The sequence below is a fragment of the Nicotiana tomentosiformis genome, chromosome 5, assembly GCF_000390325.3.
Source record: "Nicotiana tomentosiformis chromosome 5, ASM39032v3, whole genome shotgun sequence".
In the NCBI taxonomy this organism is placed as follows: Eukaryota; Viridiplantae; Streptophyta; class Magnoliopsida; order Solanales; family Solanaceae; genus Nicotiana; species Nicotiana tomentosiformis.
This window is the reverse complement of record NC_090816.1, coordinates 37,345,318-37,357,224: the sequence shown is the minus strand read 5'-3', so window position 1 is coordinate 37,357,224 and position 11,907 is coordinate 37,345,318. Positions and strand designations below refer to the sequence as shown.

Genomic DNA, 11,907 nt, shown 5'->3' with positions numbered 1-11,907 from the left:
AATTTATAAAAGTTATGTATTCATTAATATGAGGCACACACGCAAAACGCGTAATGTAAAACTATATATATATATATATATATATATATATATATATATATATATATATATATATATATATATATATTATAAAAATGGGAAAGTCCTAACTTAAAAGTCAAATTACTAATTTACCCTTAACCTATTAAATTGAACAAAAAACAGTCTAAAATACCATACACCTGTTCGAAGAGTCTTCCTTCTAACAATCACCATCCTGAACTGTTGCACCGTTTTATTTCATCGTTTATAAAGTCAGAAGTCGATGGCACTTTTCCCTCAATCTTGGATCTTCTCTGTTAACCTAACAGGTTTGCCCTCTTACCTCTTATTTACCAAACTGTCATATTTTTTATTAATTAGCTTCTTCTCATAGTTTTCTCCAATTTTATTTGATGGTTAGATCTTTGTCGTCGCTACTATTCCCTCCATCTATTTTCCGGTTCAATCCTTAACGATATCTATCTCCTCCGAAGTCGGATTGTATGTTCATTCGATTTACATAGCAGAAAACTTTCATATATGTACAAACTTAGTTATAATTCGAAGATGAATAAAGTTTAAATGACTTTGAATTTTTTCGGCCTGATTAGAGTTTAATTGAGTTTGGATTTTATGTCCTTAATTTTTCTATCTTTCTCTGTTGCCTTTGATTTTATGATGTTATTTATGTAATTTGTGAATGTAATTTCTAGAGAGTGCTTCCTAATCTTAATGTGTCTGTGATCAATGCGTTTGCAGTGTTCTTACAATTTCTAATACATTATAATTTTATTTGAATGTTTTTGTGTTATTCTCATCACTTCTTCAAAAAATAAAATATATCTAAAAAGATAAGTGGGGAACATCTATTAAGAAAGAAAATAGCCAGTAGCGAATGGTTGCGCCATTTTATTAGGTAAAGTATCTTTGGGTCTTTTGTAGCCAAAACTTAGAAACAAACTTTTGGTAAGTAATAATTATTTTTTCTTTTACGTTGAGTTTTCTTAAAAGAAAGGTTGTGCTTTTTTTGTTCTACTGCTTGAACTTGTGTCACGAACATGCATTGCTGAGCAGATAATTCAATTTTTATTTAGAAGCTTCTACATGCAAGTGTTATAGCAATGACTCAACATTTCACTTGAAGGAAGAGAACAAAAATTGTAGCGGCGTCGTGTATTTAATTAACAAACTATGTCTTTAAATCTCTTTATATATGTTGTTATGTTTTTCATTTCTGATCCAAATGGTTAGCATGGTAACTCTAAACCAAGAAAATTCAGATTTTGATGTGTTTATGGAGAAGAAAAAAACTTGGCGTCAAAATTTCTTAGCGATAATTGTGGAATCAAACTATTCATTCGAGTTTAGCAAGCTCGTCCATTTTCTGTTTAGTCGTTAAAAGTATATTTTCTACTCAATTTCCATGATATTTACACTCTCTGTCTATGTGCTTATCACTCTTGCGGGGGAGAAAAATGTATTAGATCTATTAGGAATGTCTCTTAATATTTGTATTGGTGTTTATATAACCATCATGCGAGGCCTATGACTACCGGTCAAGAGAAATTCTCTTGTCCTTAAAATTCCATTCTTTTATTTTTGTTCTTTCAGTTATAACTTTTCAAGAGAATTCGAACGTGATGTTAACTTCATATCACCATCACTTAGAAACCATCACATAATAATTGATTCCTTGATCACCAAGATTATATGCTTTTGTCACACCCCTTTTTAGCCCCAAAAATATATATATGGATTGTTGTGGGTTAAAGAGTTTTTCCAATTAAAGTGACAAACTAGAATATGGATTGTTTTATTTACAACATCGCTACTTGGAATTTTATTTGAATCCCTAGTCAAAGAAAGGTTTGACTCTATTATTATTGGTCTTCGAAAATAAAATTCGGGTAAGGAACTCTGTTGACCGGGGAGAAGGTGTAAAGCATTCCCTGAGTCTCGTGGTTCTAGTAAGGTCGCTTTTATTGACTAAAAGTGGCTTGAATTAATTTTGGACAAAATGTGTTTTAATAGATTTCCATATTTTACCTATCCGCTTTTATTTGAAAATATTAAAGAATGATTTGAATAATATTAAATTGTCCTAACCGCACCACACAAGCGAATGTGTGACCGAGATGAATTTTATTAATTTTGTTATAACCATGCTACGCAAGCGAATCCACAGTCATGACAAATGGTTATTAGTACATTATCACTTTTGGAAAAACTACAACATTTGAGAAAATTAATATTGAAATTTGTTTTTAAGAAGTCAACTATCGCGTTACGCAAGCGAATCCGCATAATTAAATTAAAAGTTAATTAAAACTAGTAGATATGTTATGAGATTATTGAATTAAATTATGGAATGTTAATATCACGCTACGCAAGTGAATCCGTGAATGAAAAAGTTAAAGCGCACTGTCACGACTCCAAATCCCCTCTGTATGATGTCGTGACGGCACCTAGTCTCTAAGACTAGATAAGCCTAACAAACATGCGGGATAACTGAATAATAATTTAAATCTCAAGACATCAGCAACTATATGAATAAAATATACAACTCAACATGTACATCTCCCAAAACCTGGTATAAATACAAGTCACAAGCTCTAGATACAGTACTGAACACTTCTATACATCACTGTCTATAAAAATGTAAAGAAATAAGAAATGAACGGGATAGAAAGGGACTCCGAGACCTGCGGACGCGGGCAGATGCACCTTGAAGTCTCCAATAAGCAAGCCACACAACGCTCTAACACCGAGGCTGATAGAATGTATCCGGATCTACATAAAATATGTGCAGAAGCGTAGTATGAGTACACCACAACGGTACCCAATAAATGACAATCCTAACCTCGGTAGATTAGTGATGAGGTTAGGTCAAGGCCCTACTGGAGATAATAAGAAACAAGACAGAAGATATAATGATATAATGAAAATGTTAGGGAAATGAACAATAAAGAATTTACGGGAATTAACAACACGGAATCAAGGACAAGCTAATACAACACGAAAGGAAAACAAGAATTTTATATGTTAAGAAAACAAGAACCAAACAATACAGCAAATAAAGAAGAGCAACATGGGCTCTCCTGAGGTACCGCCTCGTAGTTTCATATGGTAAAAAGAAATCACAGTCTTTTCTTATATCACCGCGGGAGCCTTTATATTTGGTTTTGAAAACTATTTTTCCGAAATAACATCCTGCGTTTTAGCCCACCTTATCACACCGCATGGCTTCTAGTAGTTCTCTTACTAGCCACGCATATCAAGCCCACCTTATCTCACCGCATGCGTTTCAACACTCAAACCTTATACCACCGCATGCGTATCAATAATCACAATGGCACGGCAGAAACCTCGTGCAAACAATAACAACCGCATGGCAAAAACCTCATGCAACAATAACAACCGCACGACAGAAACCTCATGCAAAGAACCAAACAATCACCTCAACAATAACACGAAAGCCAAAATACAATGACTAAATAAATGATATTTCACAACTTACGCCTTACCTCAAAAGAACCACGGCCTTGCAATTCAACACCAAACTCAACAGTAAGATATTTCAAGGATAGCAATTTCAAGTAAGGAATTCTACAGCTAAGTAATGAATACGGAAATCAAGAAAAGCAAGTAATTTAACTAAACATGTGATACAAGTTACAAATAGGAGATAATACAAGTGGACATGTGAATTTAGGCTAAACATGATGATTACAACATGCTAAAGTAACTCAATTAAGGCATGAAAGGGAAACTACATAGCTAAAATCGGAATTTTAATATTTAGCCCGTGTACGCACTCGTCACCTTGCGTACACGGCCTTCACATATCACAAATTATCGCCACGGTACCAAATCCTAAGGGAAATTTTTCCCACACAAGGTTAGATAAGTCACTTACTTCAAACCACTCTCAATGAATCGATTAGAAGGCCTTTCCCTCGATTTTCCAACTCCGAACGGCTCGAATCTAGCCAAAACAATTTCATACTATATATATAACTATAGGAAACTAATTTAAATAATAAAATAATTATTTTAGCTAAGAATTGAAAATTCGCTCCAAAAAGTCGACCCAGGTCCGCATCTCAGAACCCGACCAAAATTACAAAAACTAAACACCCATTCGATATCGATTCCAACAATACAAATATTACGCAAATCCAACACCAAAATCTCGCTCAAATCCCCAAAATTCGGTTAAAGAACTTTCCTCCATTTTCGCCCAAATTTTCAATCCAAATCGCTAATTAAATGATGAAATCAAAGATAAAATCATGAAATTTAACCAAAGAAAGTAAGAATCACTTACCCCAATCACTCCCTTGAAACTTTCTCCAAATATCGCCTCTAACCAAACTCCCAAAATCAAATTTGTGATATGAACTCAAACCCTCATTTTTTTAAATATTTAAGTTTGCCCAGATATCCTTAATCGCGATCGCGGAAATTTCCTCGTGATTGTGAAGCGCAACTCAGATGCCAAGAATTTTAACCCTACGTGAACGTGAAGAACTGATTCCTTAACCTACGCGATTGCATCTCTCTTCACGCGATCGCGAAGAAAATCACGTGACCTGAGCTGCTGCTTCGCTTCCTCTTTGCGAACGCGGCCTAGCCCACGCGTTCACAATGCACTAACTCCTCTAACTTACGCGATCGCATTACATTATTGGTGATCGCATAGAACGAAATACCTCAGTTGCCTCAACAATTCTCTAAGTCCAAAAAATTGATCCGTCAACCATTCACAACTCAACCGAGGCCCCCGGGACCTCAACCAAATATACTAACAAATTCTAAAATACGATACGAACTTAGTCGAGACCTTAAATCATATCCAACAACATCAAAAATACGAATCACACCCCTATTCAAGCCTAATGAACTTATAAACTTTAACATCTACATTCGATGCCGAACCCTATCAAATCAAGTCCGATTGATCTCAAATTTTGTACACACGTCACAAATGACATTACGGACCTATTCCAACTTCCGAAATCGAAATCCGATCCCGATATCAAAAAGTCCACTCATCGTTAAACTTTCCAAAATCTTCCAATTTTCGCCAATTAACGCCCAAAATGACCTACGGACTTTCAAATCAACATCTAGACACGCTCCTAAGACCAAAATCACCCCATAGAGCTATTGGAACTGCCAAAACTCCATTCCGGAGTTGTCTTCACATAAGTCAAACTACGGTCAACTCCTACGACTTAAACTTCTAATTCAGGGACTATGTATCGTATTTCACTCTGAAATTCTCCTGAACACGACACCAAGCGCCCCGGAAAGTCACACAACCATAAAATAAAATAGAAGGAGAAATAATTAGGGGATCGGGGCTAATACTCTAAAACGACCGGCCAGGTCGTTACATCCTCCCCCTCTTAAAACAAACGTTCGTCCTCGAACGAGTATAGAGATATATCTAAAGTAGTGAAAAGATGAGGATAATGGCTACGCATATCATGCTCGGTTTCCCAAGTTGCCTTCTCGACTGGCTAGCCCCTCCATTGGACCTTAACTGAAGCAATGTTCTTTGACCTTAACTTTCGAACCTGCCTGTCCAAAATGGCCACCGTCTCCTCAACATAAGACCAATCCTTGTCCAACTGGACTGAGCTGAACTCTAACATATGAGACGGATCACCATGATACTTTCGGAGCATAGAAACATGGAACACTAGATGAGCTGTAGCTAGACTAGGTGGTAGTGCAAGTATATAGGCTACCTCTCCAACCCTCTCAAGAATCTCAAAAGGTTCGATATACCTAGGGCTCAACTTGCCCTTCTTCCCGAACCTCATAACACCCTTCATGGGCGAAATCCAGAGTAAGACCCACTCCCCAACCATTAATGCAATGTCGCAAACCTTCCAATTCGCATAACTCTTCTGTCTGGATTGGGCTGTACGAAGTCGATCCTGAATCAATTTAACCTTTTCCAAAGCATCCTGAACCAAGTCTGTACCCAATAGTCTAGCCTCACCCGGCTCAAACCAACCCACCGGAGACCGGCATCGCCTACCATACAAAGCGTCATACGGGGTGATCTGAATGCTCGACGGATAACTGTTGTTGTAGGCAAACTCCACAAGCGGAAAGAACTGATCCCAAGATTCCCAAACTCTATCACACACGCATAAAGCATATCCTGCAATATCTGAATAGTGCACTCAGACTGTCCGTCCGTTTGAGAGTGAAATGATGTACTCAACTCCACCCGAGTACCTAACTCATGTCGTACGACTCTCTAGAATCACGATGTAAACTAAGTACCTCGATCAGAGATGATAGATACTGGCACGCCATGAAGCCTGACAATCTCGCGAATATAAACATGAGCCAGCTGCTCCGAAGAGTAAGTTGTCACCACTGGAATGAAATGAGCTGACTTGGTAAATCTATCCAAAATCACCCAAACTGCATTGAACTTCCTCTAAGTCCGTGGGAGCCAAACAACAAAATCCATAGTAATTCGCTCCCATTTCTACTCTGGAATTTATAGCTTCTGAAGCAATCCACCTGGCCGTGGATGCTCATACTTCACATGCTGACAATTTAGGCACCGAGATACATACTCCACTATGTCCTTTTTCATTCTCCTCCGCCAATAATGTTGCCACAGTTCCTGATACATCTTAACGGCACTTGGATAAATGGAGACTGCGAACTGTGAGCCTCCTAGAGAATCAACTCATGCAAGCCATCTACATTGGGCACACATAGCCTACCTTGCATCTGTAATACACCGTCATCCCCAATGGTGACCTCCTTGGCATCGTCGTGCTGAACCGTGTCCTTGAGGACAAGTAGATGAGGGTCTTCATACTGACGCTCAATGATATGATCATAAAGAGAAGACCAAGAAACCACACAAGCCAAAACTCAGCTCGGCTCAGAAACATCCAATCTAACAAACAGGTTGGCCAAGGCCTGAACATCCAAGGCTAATGGCCTCTCGTCTATCGGTAAATATGCTAAGCCGTCCAAACTCTCTGCCTTGCAACTTAATGCATCGGCCACCACATTGGCCTTCTCGGGAGGATATAGAATGGTGATATCATAGTCTTTAAGCAACTCTAACCACCTCCGCTCCCACAAGTTAAGATCCTTTTGTTTGAACAGATGTTGGAAACTCCGATGGTCGGTGTAGACCTCACAAGGGACATCGTACAAATAGAGTCGCCAACTCTTCAAGGCATGAACAATAGCTGCTAACTCGAGGTCGTGGACACGATAGTTCTTCTTATGTACCTTCAGGCATCTAGACACATAGGCATTCACTCTACCGCCCTGCATCAACACCGTGCTGAGACCAATACACGATGCATCACAGTATACAGTAAAAGACCCCGAACCTGAAGACAACGCCAACACTAGAATGTGGTAAAAGTTGTCTTGAGCTTTTGAAAGCTCTCCTCAGACTCCTCAGTCCACCTCAACGGAGCACACTTCTTGGTCCATCTGGTCATAGGTGCTGCAATAGATGAGAAACCCTCTACAAATCTACGGTAATACCCCGCCAAACTAAGAAGACTTTGGATCTCCGTAGCTGAAGACGGTCTGGTCCAACTCTGCACTACTTTAATCTTCTTCGGATCCACCTTGATCCCCTCACTCGATATTACATGACCCAAAAATGTCACTAAATCTAGCCAGAATTCACACTTCAAAACTTCTGCATATAACTTCTTTTTTCTCAAGGTCTGAAGCACAGTCCTCAGATGCTGCTCAAGATCCTCCCGACTCCGGGAGTACACCAGAATGTCGTCCATAAACACAATGACAAATGAGTCAAGATACGGATGAGATACATTGTTCATCAGGTGCATGAATGTTGTTGGGGCATTGGTCAGCCCAAAAGACATCACAAGGGACTCGTAATGTCCATACCGAGTCTTGAAGGCAGTCGTCGGGATATCTGGCTCCTGAATCTTCAACTGATAATAACCTGAACGCAAGTCGATATTAGAGAACACTCTGGAACCCTGAAGCTGATCAAATAAGTCATCAATACGTTGCAATGGATACATGTTCTTCACTATAACCTTGTTCAACTGGCGATAATCAATACATATGCGCAGAGAACTATCCTTTTTCTTTACAAACAAGACTGGAGCACCCCAAGGCGACATACTGGGCTAAATGAAGCCCTTATCAAGCAACTCTTGCAACTGCTCCTTTAACTCTTTCAACTCTACTGGGGCCATACGATAGGGTGGAACAGAAATGGGCTGAGTCCCCGGTAACAAATCAATGCCAAAATCTACATCCCTATTGGACGGCATGCCTGGAAGATCCACCGGAAATACCTCTGGATAATACCTCACTACCGGAACTGACTCCACGGTATGAGTATCAACACTGACATCTCTCACATATGCTAGATATGCATCACATCCCTTTTTAATCATCCGCTGAGCCTTTAGAAATAAAATAATCCTGCTAGGAACATAATCTAAAGTACATCTCCACTCTAACCGCGGCAGACCTGGCATAACTAATGTCACTGTCTTGGCGTGACAATCAAGGATAGCATGATAGGGCGACAACCAGTCCATGCCCAAAATAACATCAAAATCTACCATACTGAGCAACAATAAATCGGCTCTGGTCTCAAAACCACTAAGAACAACCAAACACGACCGATACACATGGTCAACAACAATAGAATCTCCCATAGGTGTTGACACATAGACATGAGAACTCGAAGAATCGCGGGATACACCCAAATACAGAGCAAAATAAGATGACACATAGGAATAAGTGGAGCCTGGATCAAATAAGATTGTTGCATCTCTTTGAAAGACCGGAACAACCTGTGATGACTGAGCCAGAAGCAACTGCCTTCGTCCTAGTAGGAAGAGCATAACATCTGGCCTGGCCTCCCCCTCTAGGGCTACCTCTACCTGTCCGACCTCCACCTCTAGCGGGCTATGCAGGTGGGGTGTTAGCTGGTGCGATGTCCATGGACTGAGAAGCCTGAGGATTCGGTGGATTACGTAGAGCCTGAGTAGTCTGTGGAGGTACACCCCTACTGAATCTGGGGTAATCCCTCACCATATGACAAGGGTCACCACACTCAAAACAAGCTCTCGGAAGATGTGGATGCTGAGGCTGGCTCGGGCCTGATCGGCTGGGCTGACTACTGAAAGCACCCCGTGTAGGAGGTGCACTAGATAATGGCGGTGCATAATAAGGAGCCTGAGTCCTAGGAGTGGCCGGAATACCGTAGGAAGCTAGAAGTGCTGAATGAACAAGGAAACTCACATAGCCCCTACCATGACGAGTTGTAGCTGGGGCACGGGTACCACTATATGTGCCAGACTCTCGAAACCTCTTGGCCTCCCTCTCCTTTCTCTCCAGGGTCAGCATACCCTCTAATCTCCTAGCGATCCCCACTACCTGCCGGTATGCGATGTCCATCTCCAACTCTCGGGCCATCCTAAATCTGATATTGGGGTTGAGCGCCTCAATAAATCGATGGACTCGCTCTCTAACAGTAGCAACTAAGGATGGTGCATGCCTAGCCAAATCACTGAACCATATCGCATACTCTGATACGGTCATAGAGCTGTGGCACAACTTCTCAAACTCTTTGCGTCATGCATCTCTGAGACTCTGGGGAACATACTCCCTCAAGAACATATTTGAGAACTGAGTCCAAGTGAGTGAAGTTGCCTCGGCCAGACTACCTAACTCATATACTCACCACAACTGATAGGCCGGTCCCTTAAGATGGAACATAGTGAAAGTAACCCCACTAGACTCCGCAATACCCATTGTACGGAGGATATGGTGGCAATCCTCAAGAAAACCCTGGGCATCCTCTGACGCCACAAAACTGAAAATAGGAGGGTGGTACTTCTTGTACCTCTCGAGCTTGAGCTTCTCCCCTCAGAATCTACTGGCCTAACCTCGGGCTGAACTAGGGCTACCGGCTATACTTGTATCACCTCTGGGACCTGATCAACCTGAAACCACTACTTTGGGGTACGGGCGGCGAGATTCTGTGCTCCTCCCCCGGCCTGAGATGTGGCAGGAGCAAGTGGGATCAACTCTACCTGAGCTAAAGTGCCGAACATGCTCAGGAACTGGGCGAGAGTCTACTGGAGGGATGGTGTCGTAACAGGCGTCTGAGGTTCCTGCCCTCCGACTGGAGCTACTGGTGGCTCCTCTATAGCAGCTCGTGTGGGTGCTCTGGCTGCACCACGTGGACGTCCTCGGCCTCTACCCCGACCTCGGCCTCTCGCGGCTCTAGCAGGTGGCGCGGGTCTCTGGTCATCTGATCCAGTTGTACGTGTCCTCACCATCTGTGAGAGAATAAAAAGATAGAAATTTAGAATCCGAAGTCATAGAGGAATTAAAGAAGTGAAGCTTTTCCTAACAGTTCCATAGTCTCCTGAACATAAGTACACACGACTCTGTACCTATCCACAAGACTCTACTAAACCTACTTGTGACTCATAACACCTATGAATCTAAAGCTCTAATACCAACTTGTCACGTCCCAAATCCCCTCTGTAGGATGTCGTGACGGCACCTAGTCTCTAAGACTAGGTAAGGCTAACAAACATGCGGGATAACTGAATAATAATTTAAATCTCAAGACATCAACACCAATATGAATAAAATTTGCAACTCAACATGTACATCTCCCAAAAACCTGTGTAAATACAAGTCACAAGCTCTAGATACAACACTGAACACTCCAATACATCACTGTCTATAAAGATGTAAAGAAATAAGTAAAGAACCAGATAGAAGGGGACTCTGAGGCCTGCGGGCGTAGGCAGGTGTACCATGAAGTCTCCAATAAGCAAGCCACACAACGCTCTTGTTACAACCCAAATTCGCATACCATAGATCACGCCGTAAGTTAGTCGATGTAAATCCAAGAAGAGATTATCTTTGAGATAATAAGAAGTTAATCCTATTGGTCTTAAACGATACAACGGTGTATAAGAGTGGTTAACAAGTATTAGAAGTTAAACGAATCAAGGATGTTGTAACCCGTATTTTCGGGTTACACTAGAGGTGATTAACTGTCCCAAGAGGTCTTGTTTTAATGTATTTGAATCATATAATATCCATATCATAAGTCTTGAAGTCAAGCGAGTTATGAAACAAAAGTCGATAAAAGTTGTCGCAACTTAGGTTTATAATTTTACTTAAACTTTAGGTTAATTGTTACTGCATTTTTCTCCCAATGTGCTTGGAATTATGGGGTGATCTATCTATCAAATTGAAGATCTATGAGTCTAGTTTCCAACTCATTAAACCGTTCGTCGATACGATCTCGGAATAGAGAGATATTCGCATTTTTGCGAGAGTGTGCCAAGCTGCTCTCTATGGGGCTCACAAAGGCGGTTTAAGACATATGGACATATATAAGATACCTCAACCCCGTTTTAAGTCATTATTTTTTAGTATATTCAGACCTTATAACCCTAAAAACAGTCTCTCAAGGTTCTCTCATGATCCAAGACCCAAACAAAGGGCAAACAACACAAATCAAATGTCGGGAATCCCGTGTCGCTAGTAAGTTTCTTGTTCTTCTTGTTGTTGCTGATTTTTGTGTTGTTCCAGCTCGTGTGGGAGGTTGTTTTAAGTTTTTTATGTTCTGTAAATACACCTTCATGTTTTTAATATCAACCCTAGGTGATTTCAAGTCTTCTAAAGTAATTCTAGTGCCGAAAAACCCGAATTAATTGCTAGTTTCGCTTCCTTGTTCTTGTGGCAGAATTGAAGGGATATTTCGTGGAAAATTAAGGTAAAATTGGAGTTGTTCTTTCTGTTTAAAGGTAAGGAACCTCTTACTCTATATATATTTAAGATTATCCAAGTTGCAGCTAAGTC

General features: G+C 40.6%; 1 long non-coding RNA gene across 1 annotated transcript; it reads left to right on the top strand.

Moving 5' to 3' along the window:
* The first annotated feature begins 226 nt into the window (after nucleotides 1–226).
* Nucleotides 227–1,725, top strand: LOC138891780 (uncharacterized). Its single transcript, XR_011408103.1, has 2 exons — nucleotides 227–350; nucleotides 443–1,725. It is a non-coding gene; the product is annotated as an uncharacterized lncRNA (long non-coding RNA).
* The last annotated feature ends 10,182 nt before the right edge of the window (nucleotides 1,726–11,907 follow it).